General features: G+C 41.5%; 1 protein-coding gene across 3 annotated transcripts in view; it reads left to right on the top strand.

The window, feature by feature from the left end:
- The window catches only part of SMYD3 (SET and MYND domain containing 3), a 701,794-nt gene that overhangs the window by 61,970 nt on the left and 619,487 nt on the right, over positions 1–20,337 (top strand). The window contains exon 1 of one of the 3 annotated variants that reach the window (XM_075064202.1): positions 5,985–6,003. The exons of the other annotated variants lie outside the window; for them this stretch is intronic. The gene's annotated coding sequence lies outside the window, so the exon portion shown is untranslated. Of the gene's footprint in view, positions 1–5,984; positions 6,004–20,337 lie in introns of those variants that run through there. 3 annotated transcript variants of the gene reach the window in all.

Genomic DNA, 20,337 nt, shown 5'->3' with positions numbered 1-20,337 from the left:
TTTCTAAGTTCTGGTTCTCACTCTTATAACAGATGATAGTTGCTTATTCCTAACATGCTGAAGATATGGTCATAGCTGATAGTACTGAATCTCGATATTTTTCTTGCCTTCTCAATGATCTTCCATTATCAGATCTTGTAGGTGGGTCAGCATCATCTACAGCCGTGACTCATGAAATGTTACACGGGAAACCTGGCCAACAGTAAGGAGTAGTTCAGCAACAGGCTGAGTAGATGCTGGATGACTGTGGAATGTACCTTTGGCAGATTAAAGGCACGCTGGTGATGCCTTTTATGGCAGGTTAGACCTCAATGTGGATAATATTCCAATGGTCATAGTCGCGTGTTGTATGTTGCATAATCTGTGTGAAGCAAGGGTAAAAGGTTTGGTCAGGGGCAGAGTTTTGAGGCAGACTGCCTGGCTGCTGATTTTGACCAGCCAGATACCAGAGCTATCAGAGGGGAGCAATTTGAATCAGGGAGACTTTGAGGCAACACTCAAATGAAAATGAGAACCAGTAATTTATATCTCTGTGATTGGTACTGCAATGTTACATTACATGTAGTTTTCCTAGGAAGCAATGGTGAAATTTGGGGCCTTACATTCCAGTGAGCAAATGATTAAACTGTCTGTGTATGTCCTGGGTAGTGGCTGCAATCTCAATTATTTAGGACACAAATAAAGATGAGTTATCATTCAAAAACTTTTTTTGCACAAGAAACAGCACACACAAACACACACAAATATGCTTAGTGGGAAAGGAGGTACCAGGGAAGGGCAGACTTTCAAAGCTGTGTATACATCCAGCTTTCATTTTGAAATTGTCCAAGGTGGTGGAGTGAAGGGGAAACCAAGAAGTCCTGGAAAGCAAAAAGGAATGTGGAGGTGGAGTTTTTTTGGGGGGGCGGGGAGGGCACAGAGAAGAGTTCTGAATGTGCCGCAAGGGAGGGTGGGCACACATCTGCTCAGTCTGCAGCATTATTAAGGACTTCAGCATCTGTATTTGCTCCTCCATGACTTTAATCATCCACACAGTAGTGTCCTTAACAAACTCCTGATTTTCTTTTCTGTCCTGCCTTTTGCCTTGCCTCCATTCCTTGTGTTCCCTTTTCTTTGCATTTGAAAAGTGCAGTACCTCCCGGAACATGTCTTCTTTGCTCTGTCTTGGGCACTTTCTTATGTGGCAGAGACGCTTTGCCCATGTGTGTGGGGTGTCCCAAAAGGACACATCTGGTGAAGCACAAGAAACAATGCACAGAAGCATGATGAAGTTCACACGCAGCATTAAAACATTTCAGTGAAATACACCTCTGATAACATAATAATTACTTTCTCACTGACCCTTAGCAAACACACATCCCTGCGAACAACCAAAGCATGATGAGTGTTGGCTGGGGGGATGTGGGAGCGCTCTACATGGGGAAAAAAGCATTCTGGAAGGGTTGCAGTGCAGCCAACTAGGGAAAAAAATTCTAAATTCTCCCACACTTTTCCACATGCAGGGGTCACTATGGCAGATATCTCACTCCTGAGGATAAGCAGAGAAGTGAAGGTACATCTACTACACACTTGTGGTTTCTGCCCTGGGCCTATGCTGCTCCCTGTGTGCTGCTTTGGTCCCTGCACAAGTGATTGCTGAATGGCACGGGAAAGTTTCCTACAATGGGGGAAGGAACAAAGCACCTCTGCTGAGGAACTTTCAGCTGAGGATTGCCAAGTACCTCCAGGAAGGTTTCCTAGAGATCTGTCTGGAGGATTCTCATGAGATTTGGTGTGCATCAACTCCCTGTTCCGCCATACTGATTAGCTGCACAGGGGAATGTGTAGCACACAGAAACAGCCAGCCTTGTACATCTCTATTCCCTGAACCCACTTCTGCACTACACAAACCACAACTACTTACCAAGCGTCTCCTCTCCTGCCTGGAGGTATCAAAATTCTTAAAGCTGAAATGCAACTGGGACTGCACAGCCGCCTCTTCCAATATACTGAACAGATCCAGCAGTTCCGCAGTGGTCCAAACAGGAGAGCGTTGGCTGTGAAAAGCCACCTGGGAAGTTACCTGGGAAGATGCGATGAGAACTCTCCACACTGAGCAAACCGTAAATGGAATTTCAAAAATTCCCGGGGCTTTTCGTGGGGAGGGGCAGATGGTTGTTTACCTGGATGAAGGGCAGTGGAGTTCAAACTGCTGACCAGAACGGTCAGGATGGGCATTGTGGGACACTTCCTGGAGGCCAGTTTAAAGTGATAAAATCAAATGTAGTGTCTACACTGGCAGTTTGTTGAGAAAAATTTTGCACAGGAGCCTTATGTGACTTGTCGGGGTGGTTTTATTTTGTTGCCAAAGCAAGGAAGTTTTGCCGCCAAAAGTCTCATCGGAGTGTGTATGCATTCACTGTTTTGTCGACAAAAACTGCCTTTTGTCGACAAAACTCTGGAGTGTCAACCAGGACTAAATATTTGTGTAGACAAGTTCTAAGAGTCCCAGCTATCTTTTCACATAAATCATTTAGTAGTTGTCAGATTTAAAAAAAAAAGTTTTAAAATCTGTTAGCTTACAAATATTGGCTGGATAGTCACATTGGAAGTTTGCTACTGAGCATGCGTATAACTGTTCAGTTATTGAAATTTATATTGATATCTTAATGGTACACAGAATATTCAGAACTTTCTGAGAGCAAAGTCGTGGGGAGCTGAGAGTGAACAGTAACAGGCAGGAATAAAACTAATTGAGATAGGGCTTCTGAGAGGCATGTATAGAATTTGGGAAGCAATGGAGTAACAGAGGGATGCTGTGAGAGGATCTTAGGGCATGTGTGGGAGAGAAAAGGATTAGGGTAGTATGAGAGGACTGATTGAATATCAGAGTAGCATACATGGGAGTGATGAGAGGTTTGATCTGATTGGTGTGGGGGAATCTAAGAGGCAAGATCTTGAAATGGTTCAGAAATGTTGTTGATGGAATAGTTGAGATAAGAAGTCGCCATTCGAAGCTGTATGACATTGTGCATTAAAAATAATGTTCATTGTGAAGCTGAAATAAGAGTTAGAACAGCCAAAGAATGGAAAGATAATCTGAATTTCAAGCTGAGAGTTAAATTTTAAATTTTTTGCTGGCATTTGCTACTAAATGCGTGACTGATCTTTGCTGAAACACAGGATTCTGCAATCTGAGTAGTTATGCTTCATTACTGAGAGAGTGAAAATGCTGCTGCTCCTTATGGATGGACGTTGAAAAACAATGGCTTTGTCTATCTACTATGCCAATCACGGTGGGCTGAGAAACTGCATCCACTACATGAATTAATGATGTCTAGCGATGATCTGAATTCCTTTGTGTGCTTTTTTTCTGAGTATGAGTAGAGTTTGCAACTTGCAAGAGAAAATTCTGAGCTTTGCTAGCTATAGATTGATTTGATTTATCTTGGAGCTGTCATTTAAAATATAATTCTGCATTAAAAAGCTGTTTTTTGCCCCCCATGTTTCGGGCTAGCTTTTTCCATAGTTGCTAATGAAAAGCCAGCTGTCAGTACAATTAAAAATTTTATTTCAAGTGTACATTTGTAGAATTCATTAAGAAAAAAACCTTCGCAATCACATATTTCAGGTTTTGAAAAGACCAGTAATTTCCTGGGTAATAAATTTCAATTGTATGCAATATCCATTTTAATTTCCTTAAATAAAACAAACTCTTTTTGGGAGAACAAACAGAATGATTAACTTTCTACTCAATGTGAGACAGCTATCTAAAATTCTTTCATTAAAGCATCATTTTAAAATAATCAGGGTTAAACATGTAATCACTTTTTGGAGTATTTTAAATTAATGATTATAAATGAGAAACTATAATGGGCTCTTCATTGGGCATCCCATAACTGCTGCCACCATTGTATGAGATGTTCAGAATAAATGGATCTAATTCCAGGGTTGACAGATACTCTGGATTATTTTTGAATCCTTTAACAAATTATATTCAAAGTAACAAGCATACACTTGAGTAGCCTTGTTTCTGCCACATCCTTTTTGTCTTGGGTTGGAGTTTAGTTTCTTTTTAGTGAATGTGTTCTGTTTTTATTTTGGTTAAAATGTGATCAAATATGCATTTCATTAAATATTATACATGTCCCATGAGGCTTGGTAACAGTGCATTTTACAAATAAAATTCATAACTCCACTTTGTTTCTAGGACCTAGTTGGAAATTTGGAGTTTCAAGGATAGTATTTTCTTGTATAGGAAACCAGTTCTAGTAAACGGCCGAAGCAAGGATTCTAAAAATGTACTCTCATCCAGAGTTAACTACATATACTCAGTGTCAATCAAGGATATTGTTGTTTATGAATCAGATGTGTTTAAAGCAAGGTAGAGATGTTCAGATGTAAAGTGTTCTGTTTTTAGGGCCTAATGCTACAGTCACTGGGACTCTGAGTCAATGGGAGTACCATGAATGTACTGGAATTCACTTCCCAGAATAATGCGCTCGGTACCACTTAACCCCTCAACACACAATTTAATTTAGACTTTAAAATAATTTAGGCTTTGAAATGGCACTGTGATGTTCTATAATGGCTTGTATTTGGAACATGAATGCCTCTTACTTAATGTATTAGGATTACACAACCAAGGCCTGGTCTACTCTGGGGGTGGGGATCAATCTAAGTTATGCAACTTCAGCTAGGTAAATAACGTAGCTGAAGTTGATGTACTTAGATTGACTTACTGTTCACCACAGTAAGTCGACGGCTACTGCTCCCCCATTGACTCCGCTTGTGCCTCTCGCACTGGTGAAGTACAGGAGTTGACGGGAGAGCGCTCGGGGGTTGATTTATTGCTTCTAGACTAGACTCGATAAATCATCCCCCGCTGGATCGATTGCTGCCTGCAGATCTGGCGGGTAGTATAGACATACCCTTAGGTAACTAGAAATACTGCTTTAATGGAGTAGAGAGTTGGTAGGAAAAATGGGTTGGGAGGGAGAATGAAGAGAAAAGTGAACTGCATTATTCATATACAAGCACAGAAACAATCCTAGGAAGTTTTGTTTGGCTTGCTAACCCCAAGTGATTAAAGGGCTGATTTTATTGAAACACCTAGCATCCACAGTTTAGCTGAAGTCCAGGGGAGCTGTGGGTGCTCAGCATGCCTGAAAATCAGACCTTAAGATTTAAAGCCCTTGTTTCAGAGGGATACATTTTTTGGTTTTAGAGCATTATTTAGAATTTGTTTAAAGAGGGAGAAGGTCGGAATTCCAGCTTCTCAACCTTGACAGTCCCCCTTTAACATTAAGCTCACACAAGTAATTTGACTTTTTCGATGCCTTTAAAGGGCCCAGTCCTGCTTCTGTTCCATGGATAAAATTTACTCCAGCATTTGATCCATTTGCTAGGTTTTTCCATCTACACAAATTCCAGTAGTTACTTTCCAGGTGGTGGCAGACTTCTCATGGCTTTTCTGTCCCAGGCAAGGAGGTTGCTAGGGATGTTTTGGCACTGGAACAGTGCCTCCATCCACAATGCGTTTGTGTTTTATTCATTTTCTACATCTCTTAAGCCGACCTTTGAGTAAATCAAGAGAGTTTCATGGCCGCAGCTTTGCTGAATATAGTTAGAGTATCTCTGTACTTAGCACAAGATCTTAATAAGACTCTGAGTCAAACCTGGTGCAGTGAATCTCTTTTGACCTTCCTCTGAGATCATGATGCTTGAAGGAAGGATAGTATTAGATACTGAATAGGCTCTCAGGAGATCTGTGTTCAATTCCCAGCTGTGTCATCGACTTCCTCTGTGACCTTGGGAAAGTTATTTAATCTCTCTGGGTCAGAGTATGACCTGACTAATGCACCTTCATTGGGGAGTGTAGAATTTGGAACCTTCATGATGACTCTCTAACCAAAGCAAATTTGTCAGACAGATTCAGGGACATCAGAAGATAGTTTCACGAGTCTCTTTTACCTCTTCATCTCATTCCCTCTAATTCTAAGAGAGGTTTGTAAACTCAATCTGGTAAGTGTTCTGTTTACTTCAGAAAGACTCAGCTTTTCCCGGTCACTTATGCGTTACTTAACCAACTCCAAGAATTCAGAAATCGTGAGACAGCCCATAATAATAATAATAAATGATAAATTATTGATGAGCTTTAAAAACAAACACAGTGAAGTAACTAAACAGTAGTTATGGAGGAGGGTGTTAAATAACATCCACTAAGGATAAGCATTTTAAAATCTGCAGGACCAGACAACTTGCACTCAAGAGTCCTACAAGAGTTGGCTGAGGAGATCTCTGACCTGCTGTTGTTAATTTTTAATAAATCTTGGAATGCCAGGGAAATTCCAGAAGATTGGAAGGTCTTGTCTACATGATTTGTTAGTATGTGGCAGGCCAAGCTTTTAATCTACACCCTGCAATATGATAGGCTGCACTTGGGGATTTTTACCATGTGGCCATTGCTACAATGCAGTAAATGAATGTGAAGCAAATTGGTGTGCTGTAGATTCACACTCTGGCTTGCCGCATTCTAATTCGCTATGTAGACAAAACCAAAAAGTGCTAATGTTTTGCTAATACGCAGGATGATCTTGGTAACTCTCTAGGCCACTTAGTCTGAAATCAGAAAAGAGCTACAAAAATGACTGGGGAGCTGGAGACAGTGCGTTAAAGTGAGAGACTTAAAGAGTTCAATCTGTTTAGTTTATCAAAAAGAGCTTGGCAGGTAACTTGATTACAGTGTATAAATACATTCACAGGGATAAAATACCCAGGTACTAAATGACTCTTTAATCTAGCAGAGAAAGGCAGAACAGGAAAGCTGGAAGATGAGGACAGAAAAAGTCAAATTAGAAATAAGGCACAAATGTTTAACAGTGACAGTGATTAATCATGGTAAACAAATTACTAAGTGCACTGATGGATTCTCCTTCTCTTGACATTTTCAGATCAAGACTGAATGCTTTTCTGAAAGTTATACTTCAGTCAAAGTTATTGGGCTCAATTCAGGGATGACTGGATGAAATTTAATGGTCTTTGATATACAGGAGGTCAGACTAGATGATCTAAGGTAGTGATTCTCAACCAGGGGTACGTGTACTCCTCGGGGTACATTAATTCATCTAGATATTTGCTTAGTTGTACAACTGGCTATATAAATAGCATTAGCAGAGTAGTACAAACTAAAATTTCATACAGACAATGACTTGTTTATACTGCTCAGTATACTATACACTGAAATGTAAGTACAATATTTATATTCCAATTGATTTATTTTATAACTGCATGGTAAAAATGAGAATAAGTAATTTTTTAGTAACTGTATGCTGTGATACTTCTGTATTTTTATGTCTGTTTTGTAAGCAAGCAGTTTTTAAGTGAGGTGAAACTTGGGGGTATGCAAGACAAATCAGGCTCCTGAAAGGGGCACAATACTCTAGAAAAGTTCAGAGCCACTGATTTAAGGGTACCTTTTGGCCTTAAAGTCTATGAATCATGTTGGGTTTTGTCTGGTTTCTGGTATTTGAAACTTGTAGGGCTATATCCCTTTCTCCACCAAAATAATGTTGTGTGATCATTTCAGTTTGAAAATTTAAACCTAAAATATACATACTAGGGGATCCTCTCCATTTCTCCATCTGCTAGGATTGGCATCTCTCTTTCTCTGTCTCTCAGGTAGTTACAGTTGCTTAAGTGATTGCTGCCAAAAAATAAAAAACAAGTGCTCAAAATTGTGGGACTAGTAACAAAGTAGTAAGAACTGGTTCTTCTGTTCACTGGCTATCTAAATCTATCAGTGGTTTTCTGCAAATCTTTCCCAGTTACAATTGGCCACCTCACTTAAAGGCAACATAGATGACTATTTCCCCCCACCCTAATTCCTGATAATTTTTGTATTTCAGTTTATTCCAGGATTATTCTGGGGCTGCAGAACAAAATTGTTTCCGCTGTGAGGGCTAAAACATCATCAAACTGAAGTTAGTGTGATCAGAATTTGCTCCCTAAGATTAGACCTATGTTTGCAAATCTGCTCCCTTAAGACCTGCTTTGCAACTGTATCATTCCCGATGTCAGGGCTTTTCAAAAAAATCCCCTCTTAATCCTGCACTAGTTTTCTGTCTTCTGCAAAGTTTTTTTCATGTGTCTTCTTAAAGCGTCTTGAGCTGTGAAACCTGACTCTGCTTTTGTGGCTTCTAGTATATATTTAAAATGTAACATTCAACCCTACTGGGTTGTGTTCTAGGCGAGCTGCAGGGCCTGTCCTCCAACCTCTTACTCTTACTCTATTTTAAGTATTCAATAGGATGAACCTATACTCCTTTCCTAGTGTGGCCTCTGAATGTCATCATAGTCCTTTGAACTTCTAGTGCATATTTAATAAGTTAAGGTTATCAGACTTTGAACACACAAAATGCTGTATATGTTCTAATATTATTACTATACATATATGTTTCAGGAAGAGCCCATATTACACCACCTGACCCCAAAAGCACAGTCAGTTATCATGTAAGTGCTTTTTATGTTGGTCATTGTAGTGGTCTATCGAATTCTGAACTAAAGTGAAGGGTGCATTTATGTCCACATCAAGCCTGTGTAGATGAGTTGTGGGGAGGGTGGTTGTTGGGTTTTTACCTCTCTGGCAAAGATGACAGCTTTTTTTATGAGGGCCAAGAATGACGTTTGGCTACATAGCTCTGTCTGTGTGTGTGTATGTGTATTAAGCATTCCTGCTCATGCTCTGATGTTAATATTGTTTTGGCTGAACAGTTTTGTAAAATCTTCATCCTTACACGCATGGTTCTCAGCCAGTCTTGCCATTCTCTGCATCCATCCACGATCTCTGTAAAGAGTGAGGCCCTGTGGAGGAGATCCAAAGTTAGAGAAATTTAGGCCTCAATTTTTTTAAAATACCAAATGTAAAGTTTAACTAACTTCTTACCTGTAGCCGATTCTCTCTTGTTGGGTGATGTCCTCTATTACAGCTCTTCTGCTGAGGAATTTCATATGTTCTCTAGAACCTTCAAGTAGACTTAGAATGGTGAACTGTGCTGGTAGCAATGAAGAGTGCAGCAACACTGAGCATGTAGCAGCACATGCATTTACTTACTTGAAAATACAACAACCACTATAAAATCTCAAGGCAGCCTCTTAGCAGTCTTAGGAACTGGGGATCTGAGGAGGAATTGACTCCAAAGGAGCTCTCAAGTTACTGATAAATAGAGAGGACTTTTTTTAAAGGAAAAATTGACACAGTTTGCTTATCCTGACAATTTAGGAATTAATAAAAGAAAAATGTCTTGCCATAAGTAAACTGCAAAATACGTTGAAAGAGTAAAATTGCGATTGAAATACCATGCTCTCCTTTTATAAGAATCACATCCGTCCTGGATGATTTGATTCTTCTAAGCGATTGATTCTTACAAGCAGAGTATTTTAGTTAATATAGGAATCATTTTGTTCCAGTGATTTGGATCACTATGTGTGGTTTATTTTTATATCAATGATTCTAATCATTGAAGTGCATTGTAGTGATTTCCAATCTTTCCGTGAAGCTCTTTTGTGTTTTACTCTTACTTTTATAGTTTGGGGTGTTAGAGAACAATGGGATGCAATTGCTTACAAAATTTCAACAAGGTTAAAAATAAAATCTGGTTCTTTTTGAGTTGGACTGAAACATACAAATCAAGCTTTGTGCTCCTGACTGTAGGCAGTGATGCAGGGACCAGTTCTAATAGAATTTCCAGAGATAAAGTTGCTTGAGGTTGGACAGAGGTCATGTAGGATCCATAAACTCCAAGGGGGAATTATCAGAGACATGACTATGTCCAACAGAGCATTACAGAGCTAACACCTTTTGCTTATTGATTTTTCACTGGATGATTAATTTGACAGTGGTCACTATGCAGTTTGCCCTGGTAGATAAATATGATGGTGCAAATAATCTTACAAGTCATCAGTAATCTCCAAGGTGATTTTAAGTTCACAAATAATTCTTCATAACTACTATAGTATTGATTATGGAAATAGCTATGCTTCTTTCCTTTGGTGCACAAGATATTTGTGGACAATGACTAAATTTATTCTTAATGCTATCAGCTTTCATTTCTATGTAGGGGAAGGTATTTATTTTCTGAAATGGCATTTCAAATCTTTCAATTGAATTGGCTTGCTGGAGTTCTGCCGAGCTCACCACCATAGTCAGGAGAAAATAACATCTCTGTCAATAAATAACAAATATATGTACGTCAGTTTTGATAACAAATTTCCTAATTAACTGACTCATTTTCAATAAACAGGGAACAAAATAATTCTCATGAACAATCAACATCTATTACTTTCACTGATGTCACTTGTGAAAATTTTTTAAGTATGAAGTTGTTTATTAGCTTATTTTTGAGGGGGGAACTGTTCTCAGTTAACTACTTGTGGAGATGACTAATACATTTATAACTGGAGCAGAAATATAATAACAGTCCCCTTAGCATTAAAGGAATATAATACATCGATTATAATTTTAAACGCACTAACTCGTGTAATATGTTTCCTTTAAATATACAGGTGTCATGATAATGTGTATTATCTTGTTGAATGTTTTGAGTATTGAATACTGTTAATCTTGATTTCACCATGTTTAGACAAGTATATGAGGCAGGAAAAACATGGTTCAGCGGTGTTTTGGATCATTAGCTTTGAAATATTTAAAGAAACCTAACCATCTTTTGTTGGCTTTTTTTATTGCACTTTTATCCATCTTTTATAGCTTGCACCTGCTATATATGTAAAGTGCCTTTGGTGATAAGCACTTCCTAATGCAGGGGAGGGCAAACTATGGTCCGGGGCCGCATCCGGCCCTTCATACGTTTTAATCTGGCCCTCAAGCTGTCACCGGGGAGTGGGGTCCGGGGCTTGCCCTGCTCCGCGCGTGCTATGGCTCTGTGCAGGTTGTGGAAGCAGCGGCATGTCCCTCTTCCGACTCCTATCCATAGGGGTAACAAGGGGTCTACACATTGCCTCCGCCAAGTGCTGACCCCGCAGCACCCATTGGCCAGGAACCACAACCAATGGGAGCTGCAGGGACAGCGCCTGAGGATGGGACAGGGCACAGAGTCGCCTGGCCGTGCCTCCACGTAGGAGCTGAGTGGGGGGACATGTTGCTCCTCCCAGGAGCTGCTTGAGGTAAGCACCGCCCAGAGCCTGCACCCCTGACCCGTCTTCCACACCCCAGCCCTGATCCCCCTCCAAACCCTTCAGTCCCAGCCTGGAGCACCCTCCTGCACCTCTAAGCCTTCATCCCTAGCCCTACTCCAGAGCCCGCACCTCCAGCTGGAGCTCTCACCCCCTCCCATACCCCAAACCTAATTTCATGAGCATTCATGCCCCGCCATACAATTTCCATACCCAGATGTGGTCCTCGGGCCAAAAAGTTTGCCCACCCCTGTTCTAATGGGAATAGACACATAAATATTCAGAAAACAGCACAATACTAAAAGGCAATTGTAGATATTTCCAGATCCCCATGATTATTTATTTGGGAAACAATGTAACTTCTTGAAACTGTTCTTTGAATAGTAGGAATGGTTTTCACATAGCATCTGGGGTTCTTTAATAATATAAAGCTTATTTACTGTGATCACTCCCGTGCTGTAAAAGATGATCATCTTGCCAGCCTTCTTTTCCCCCCCAAAAGATGCTTCTGACAGGGGAATGTGCTTTATCACCTGCAGATGGTGACTTTTATCATCAACCTGTATGAAGTTCAAACCTGTGCAAAAATGTAAAGGAACCGATTATTGAATGTCCGTGAGGGGAGTGGATTGAACCATGAAACACTGGATGTATTTGTTCATACACTTGTGCTACAATTTGATATTGCTCTGGCTTGTCTCATTAGGATTCTTTCTCCATTACAAAGCCACTAAGGAGGCACATTCTGAAACCTGACCTCTGCAGAATAAAAATGACCAGGTTCATGGATCAGCCAGCTGAATTCTCCCACTTACACTTGCTATAAATAGGAGGAGATTAAGGTTTACTTAAATAAGAACATAAGAATGACCATTCTGGGTCAGACCAAAGGTCCATCCAGCCCAGTATCTTGTCTACTGACAATGACCAATGCCTGGTATCCCAGAGGGAGTGAACCTAACAGGTAATGATCAAGTGATCTCTCTCCTGCCATCCATCTTCACCCTCTGACAAACAGAGGCAAGGGACACCATTCCTTACCCATCCTGACTAATAGCCATTTATGGACTTAACCTCCCGTGAATTTATCTAGTTCTCTTTTAAACCCGGTTATAGTCCTAGCCTTCACAACCTCCTCAGGCAAGGAATTCCACAGATTTTGCACTGTGTGAAGAACTTTCTTTTATTTGTTTTAAACCTGCTGTCTATTAGTTTCATTTTTTGGCCTCTAGTTCTTATATTATGGGAACAAGTTAATAACTTTTCCCTGTTCACTTTATCCGCATCACTCATGATTTTATATACCTCTAACATAGCCCCACTTAGTCTCCTCTTTTCCAAGCTGAAAAGTCCTAGCCTCTTTAATCTCTCCTCAAATGGGACCCCTAATCCCTAAGCTCCTAATCATTTTAGTTGCCCTTCTCTGAGCCTTTTCTAATGTCAGTATATCTTTTTTGAGATGAGGAGACCACATCTGTATGCAGTATTTAAGATGTGAGCATACCATGAATTTATATGTGGGCAATAAGATATTCTCCATCTTATTCTCTATCCCTTTTTAAATAATTCCTAACATCCTGTTTGCTTTTTTGACTATTGCTGCACACTGCGTGGATATCTTCAGAGAACTATCCACGATAACGCCAAGATCTCTTTCCTGATTAGCTGTAGCTAAATTAGCCCCCATCATATTGTATGTATAGTTGGGGTTATTTTTTCCAATGTGCATTACTTTACATTTATCCACATTAAATTTCATTTGCCATTTTGTTGCCCAGTCACTTAGTTTTGTGAGATCTTTTTGAAGTTCTTCACCGTCTGCTTTGGTCTTAACTATTCTGAGCAGTTTAGTATCATCTGCAAACTTTGCCAACCTCACTGTTTACTCCTTTTACGGATCATTTATGAATAAGTTAATAGGATTGGTCCTAGGACTGACCCTTGGGGAACACCACTAGTTACCCCTCTCCATTCTGAGAATTTACCATTAATTCCTACCCTTTGTTCCCTGTCTTTTAACTAGTTCTCAATCCATGAAAGGATCTTCCCTCTTGTCCGATGACAACTTAATTTACGTAAGAGCCTTTGGCAAGGGACCTTGTCAAAGGCTTTCTGGAAATCAGTAAATCAGAATAGTTAATCTATTGAACTCTGTGCCCTAAAGAGGGTCCTCAGACTGAGCTCCAAACTCCTTTTCAAAATTACACAAAGGGAGTTGGATTTCCCTGTTCTTTGGTTTATCTAAGGCTTTAGCAGCAACAGAAAGATAGAATTGCAAGATGTAATTCTTCTTGCTTCTCTCATGTATATGTAACCTAGATTTATAGAGTGTTGCTTTCAGTTCCCCTCTAGTGGCTGGCCCCTACTGAGGTTTAGGAATCTGCTACTTCCCTCATGCTAACAAGGTCTTTTAGACAAGAGGTAGAAGAAGCTCATGCTTTTAGATCTAGAGATTTAGTTTTGCCGCCAATGATTACAAAGGTGATAGCAAAGGATGGTCATTAGCAGTACAGATTGAACCTGGGACCTCTGAGGCTTATGCATTTAGATCCTGCTGCTGAAGATAGAGTCCCCTACCCTATTAGCTCCGTCTGCTCACATTTGTGAACCTTTGTGTGATCCTTGAGGGGGGCAAAGTCACACTGTGTTAGTGTAGGTTACACAAATATTTTCATTTATTTCAACAGGGATATTGTGAGTAGGCTATGGGCCTCGATTTGCATAATTTTGAAGTAGCACTCAGAGGCCTTATCAGTATTAGAATTTGCTAAAAGCTGAGCAAGTGCCAGCTGATCACGCTCCTAAGAGACTTTTCCATTCCTTGGATGTCTTTTGATCATTAATTTCCTTTTCCTTCTCTCAATAAGAATGACATGCATGCAAAATGTGGGGTTTGTCCAAGTCATCTTTGAGGTATGAGTGAGCAAGCCAGTCTTAAAATGTTAACAAGTTTTTTGTTTTTTTTTTCACCCCACCCTCTGACTGAAAAATGGTAGAAACCTTCCCCACTAAAGTTCACTGTGAGGGACTGAAAGGCTGGATGGAATTTTTTGTCAGAAACTCAAGAACGTAGGAAGATAGAGGGTTATAATTGAAAGCCCTAGTCTCATGCAGCACAAAAGCTGGAATATGCACCTCTACCTCGATATAACGCTGTCCTCGGTAGCCAAAAAATCTTACTGCGTTATAGGTGAAACCGCATTATATCAAACTTGCTTTGATCTGCCAGAGTGCGCAGCCCCGCCCCCCCAGAGCACTGCTTTACCGTGTTATATCCGAATTCGCGTTATATCGGGTCGCGTTATATCAGGGTAGAGGTGTACTGTATTTATTGTCAAGTAATTTTTTTTGGAAGAACTATTTTGACAGAACAATAGAAAAAAGCCTAATAGAGAAATTAGTGGTAAGACTACAAATAACAAAATACATACAACATTGTTTGGAATGTGATAAAGATCTTACTGTGTTACTGCCAAAAATACCTTTTCCAGTACTGAAAATTGCTATAAAATATCTTTTTAGTTTCCTCAAATATTTTAAAATATTATTCATTGATTTTTATATGGAACTTTCCCTCTTCCCATGATACAACCAGATATAAGTGAAGCATATGGTATATTCTTAGTAGATGTAATGATACAAGACCAAACAAAAAGGTGTTACAGAAACTTACAATATTTGTCTGCATAAAATAGCTAAAACCTCTTCCTCTGCCCCCCCCGAGATGTGAGTATCCTGTGTTTACCATTATTGGCTGGTGGCTTCTACTACGGCATGCATGACTGTAAATGGAATAGAAGTGCAACTAGTATTTATCTACAACCAGCATTGAGTCTTTGGTCACGCCAGAATTGTCTTACCTCCTGTCCAGTAGATCCAGGTCATCTGTAACGATCCATGTTTGCCTACTCAGATGCTAGGGGGCCAATTCATTCCCGGTGTAGCTCTCAAAAGCGCAGTGGAGTTGCACCACAAATGAATTTGTCACTATCCACGATCCTGTATGTATGCAGACATCACAATCTGTGATATTAATGTGATGTTTTCTGTTTGAGACAGTCTTTTGCTAGTCATTTATTATAATAAATTTAAAAAGGACTGTTAGCTAACATTTGGTTGATCTTATTCGTGCTCTGAGGCAGTGTAGTTGAGCCATGTTGGAGGGGAAAAGAGCCACAGGACTGTTGTATAGGAGACTCTTGAGTGCAAGCTCCAAAATGTATTAATCTGCTGTCTATATCATCTACATAAATGCTACAGTCAATTCTCAAGCTGGCTTATGCGTGACTATTTCTTAAGGCAAGATGGTATCAGACGTTGTTCATCACAGACTGAACATGAGGCTTATTTCCCAATTCCGGAAACTAGAAACAGGTATTCTGTAACAGATTGGGAAAGAGAGCTATTCGGAATGACCACGTCATCAGTGCAGATGTACAATGGAGCATCTGTGCAACCTTCATGCAGGCTGGCAGGCATTTAACACATTAGTGAAGGCATTGATCGCAGTATGATTCCTGGGTGTACGTGAACATAACTTGAGTGTTTGCTATCCTAAATTTTATTTGGGTATATTTCAGTCTAATGCACAAGAGTTCAAATACAATGCTAAGAGTGCCTATTTACACGGTTATTTTTCTATTTATTAATCTGTGTGTGTATATAATTTTTGGACTAGCCCCCTATTAAATTTCAAATCCTGATAACTGTGTTGTTAAATAATCAACATAGGTTTATCTTCATTTTAAAATGATTTCCATGTCTTGCGGTAAATGGGTATGTTAGCTGCTTCCTGTTCAATAAAATAATTTTTTAATATGTCTGAATCTCAGAGTCTGATAGGGAGCAATGTCCATGCTCTCAGTAGGGTGGGCGTGTTTTTGGCAGACAGTAGCTTTTCAGCCATGGACTGTGCTCCAGGAGAAACTCTATGAAAAGTTTTTTGGCTGACTCAGGGTATGTCTACACTACGAGATTATTCCAATTTTATAGAAACTGTTTTTTTAAAACAGATTGTATAAAGTCGAGTGCACGCAGCTACACTAAGCACATTAATTCAGTGGTGTGCATCCATGAGCAATTAGTTCAGTGGTGTGCATTCTGTACCGAGGCTAGTGTCAATTTCCGGAGCATTGCACTGTGGTAGCTATCCCATAATATCCCATAGTTCCTGCAGTCTCCCCGCCCATTGGAATTCTGGGTTAAGATCCCATTGCCTGATGGGGCAAAAAACATTGTTGCAGGGTGGTTCTGGGTAAGCCTCACCCCTCCCTCTGTGCAAGTAGCAGACAACCATTTCGTGCCTTTTCCCTGGATGAACTGTACGAGACGCCATAGCATGGCAAGCATGGACTCTGCTCAACTCAAGACAGCAATCATGGATTTGTAAACACCTCACCATTCTCATGCAGTCAGTGCTGGAGCAGAGGACCTGCAAACCAGTCCAGGAGGAGGCGGCTACAGGCAAGCGTGGCGACGAGAGTGATGAGGATATGGACACAGAATTCTTCAAATCGCGGGACCCTCTGCTTTGGAGATCCTGCTGGTAATGGGGCAGGTTCTACCAATTGAACGCCGATTGGGCCAGAAACAAGCACTGACTGGTGGGACCAGCATAGTGTTGCAGTTTGGGAACGATTCCCAGTGGCTGCGAAACTTTTGCATGCGTAAAGGGCAATTTCATGGAACTTTGAGACTTACTTTCCCCTGCCCTGAAATGCCAGAAATACCAAGATGAGAGCAGCCCTCACGAGTTTTCACAAGCGAGTGGCGATAGCTCCTGGAAGTTGCAACGCCAGACAGCTACTGGTCAGTCGGGAATCAATTTGGAGTGGAAAATCTACTATGGGGCTGCTGTGAATGCAAGTTAGCCAAAGCAATCATTAAAGCGCTGCTTACTGAAAATAGTTGTGATGCCAATGTGAGGTCGTAGTGGATGGCTTTCTGCATGGGATTCTTTAACTTGTGGTGATTGTGTTGTATTATTGTATTTTACGTGAACATTATCTTTCCTATTTGGCACCGGGGCACTAGGGCAACCAGTACATATAACCGAAAGCGATACTTAGGTGGCCAGCTCTGGTGGAGTATCAAGGGACGGGTCATGAATCGTCTAACATTTTTTTATCTTATGGGAGGGTTGGAGTGGTGCATGACTTAGTGGGGGTCGTGTCAAAGACACAATTCGACTTATTGTGTTGCGCATATAGGTGTCTAGCTGGCCAGCAAGGGAGTATGTCATGCCTTCTTTTTGACAGATTATTTAATGCTAGGTTGTGAGTTGAAAAGTGCCGTAGCATTTTTTGGGATTCTTTTCTTGTTAAACACCAGCCTACCTGTGAGGCCATGGCGCAGAAGCCATACACAGGCAGCCGGACAGTAGCAGATCAACTGCAGGCTGAGCAGTGCAGAATGGGTGGAGAACGGTGCATTGGCGTTATAAGGCCGCTGGGCCACATTACTGACTCACTCAGACCTCAGCCAAAACCAATGTCCTTTTGTTATTACTGATTCCTGTGTGCTCCACAATGCTCTTGTGAGAGTGAGGGAGAATTTATGGCGGGTGGAGGCTGAGGCAAATCACCTGGTGCTGATTATGCACAGGCAGACACCAGGGCAACTAGAAGAGCACACCAGGAAGCGGTGCACATCAGAGAGCTTTGAAAACGAGTTTCATCACGGCCAGGGTATGGTGTGACTGTTGTGTTTGTTTCTTCTTCTGATGAAACCCTTCCCCTTGATTGACTCATTCCCTGTAAGCCCCACCTTCCCTTCGATTACCGCTTGCTTCCTAAGGAAATAAAATCACTCTCGTTTAAAAATCATGTATCTTCTTTATTAATTATAAAAAGAGGGCGAGAACTGACAAGGTAGCCTGGTGGGTTTGGGAGGAGGACAGGAGGGAAGGAAAAGGCCACTAAAAAATTTCTAAATAATGACTGCCTTTTGGTTGGGCTGTCCACTGGGGTGGAATAGGTGGGTGCACGGAGCCTCCCTCCACGTGTTCTTAGTCATCTGGTGGGTGAGGAGGCTAAGGAACATGGTGAGGGGGGAGGCAGTTATATAGGGGCTGCAGTGACACTCTTTTGATCCTGCTGCCATTCCTGAAGCTCCACCAGACGTCGGAGCATGTCCGTAATGATCACACAGCAGCCACAGAGTTGCATCCCGACACCTCAGATCTTCCTGCCCACCACCTCTCACTAGAGCATCTCTCCTCTCCTAGTTCGTCCTCCTATCCTCACGTTGGTCCTCCTGTCTCGACGGTCACTGGCATCTTCCTGTAGCTTTGATACAGTCCTTCACACTCATTCAGATGAGCTCTTTCATGTGCGGATCACTTCATGATTTCCGAGAACATTTCGTCTTTGGTGTCTTTTTTTTTCTGATTGTCTTATCTGAGATAGCCTTCGGAGATGGAGGAGGGAGACTGGAAAAATTGCAGCTGCCAGGAGGAGGGAAAAAGCGTAAGAAGTATTTAAAAGATACATTTTACAGAACAAAGTATATACTCTTTCATGGTGACAACACTATTCACCTACATAGCACATGTGATCTCACTACAAGTCGCATTTTGCATTTTAATACTGAGTGCTGCGCTTGGTGTTAGAGATCACAGAAGCAGATCGGGCATGCAGATTCGGCTTGCATGTGGTCATGGCTAAGCCAGATTATCTTTCGCCCTGCTAGCCTTCATATATCGCGCCCTCCTTTCCATAAGCAAGCAAAGCCATTGATGCTGCTTCTTTCCTATTAATGTGCAGCACCAGAACCACCCCATCCAATTCCTGGGATGATCGCTTTCACCTCTCCTCACCGCGTAGCTGGTAATCATGGAAGATCGCTGCTAGCCATACCCTCCCCTGCACCGCATAGCTGGTAGCAGGGAAAGACACCAGCTATGCCAAACGCAAAAAAGCTCAGCGCCAGTCACCCTCCCCTCTCCTGCTGTGCTAAAATGCAGGGAAGGATTCTTTAATCCACAGGCAAAACAGCCCCAAAGCCATCTCTGTCCACTTAATTAAATTCCTGAATTAACACAGCGTTTTTGTATCATGAACGATATCAAGTCTCTGAGATACACAGCGAGGATACAAGAATGGTACACAACGAATAAAGAAGGATGTTTGCTTGTAATGTAGCAAACACAGACCATACGGTACTAGGTTTTGTCATGCAACTGATACCAGATTGCCTTGCTACAGCATGGCATGGTCAAGTGTCCTACCATGGAGGACGGAATAAGGCTGCCCCTGCCCAGAAACCTTCTGCAAAGGCTTTGAGTACCTTCAGGAGAGCTTCATGGAAGATGTCCTGGAGGATTTCCGCTCATCCCCAGACATTTAACAGACTTTTCCAGTAACTTTACTGCGCGCGAATGCATTCAGCTAGGGCAAATTATGCACTTAAAACCGCTTGCTTTAAACCATTGTTTTATATTTACAAAGATAACACTCACAGAGGTCTCTTCCACGCTTCGTTGTGTGGATATAGTGGCCTTGGAGGGTAATCCATCAGGGTGAGAAAAGCCCTGGCTGTTGGGGAGAATGGAGTGCTTGTGTGCTCTCTGCAGTTCGTCTCCTCTCCTCCTCCTCGATTCTTTCACTGTCCGCAGATTTCAGGCCATGGCTGAATTACACCACCATGCGGAATCCACCGGACGGTGGGGTAAATGGTGGCGCGCACCCGCGAATGGCATGCAGCTCAAGCGTAGAAATGGCATGTTTCGGCCTGCCTCGCGGACTCTTCCGTTGTGCGCTTGGTTTTCTGGTAGGTTGTCTGAGGCTCTTAAAAAACTTTCACTTCTGCACTGCATGAGTCCCTGGTGTGGACCTTTCTCCCATCGGGCCTTTGAAATTTTTTCAATGTTTTCTTCATTTCATTCTTTGGAGCAGAGTGGTTAGCAAAGAATGCCTCCGTTAGCGATCAGATCCAGTACCTCCCATGCAGTCCATGTTGAGCTCTTTTTCAATTCTCAGGAGACTGCATGTTACCTGTGCGATTGAGCTCTGTGTGGTCACCTTTGCTGGTGAGCTAACTCACGCTGGCCAAACAGGAAATGAATTCAAAAGTGGCGGGCTTTCCCTGTCTAACCTCGCCAGGCATCTGATTCAGATGGCTTTCCAGAGCGGCTCAAAATGGGCACTGTGGGATACCACCTAAGCCATA

This window comes from Chelonoidis abingdonii, chromosome 3 (assembly GCF_003597395.2).
Source record: "Chelonoidis abingdonii isolate Lonesome George chromosome 3, CheloAbing_2.0, whole genome shotgun sequence".
NCBI lineage: Eukaryota > Metazoa > Chordata > Testudines > Testudinidae > Chelonoidis > Chelonoidis abingdonii.
This window is presented reverse-complemented; position numbering and strand designations above follow the sequence as displayed.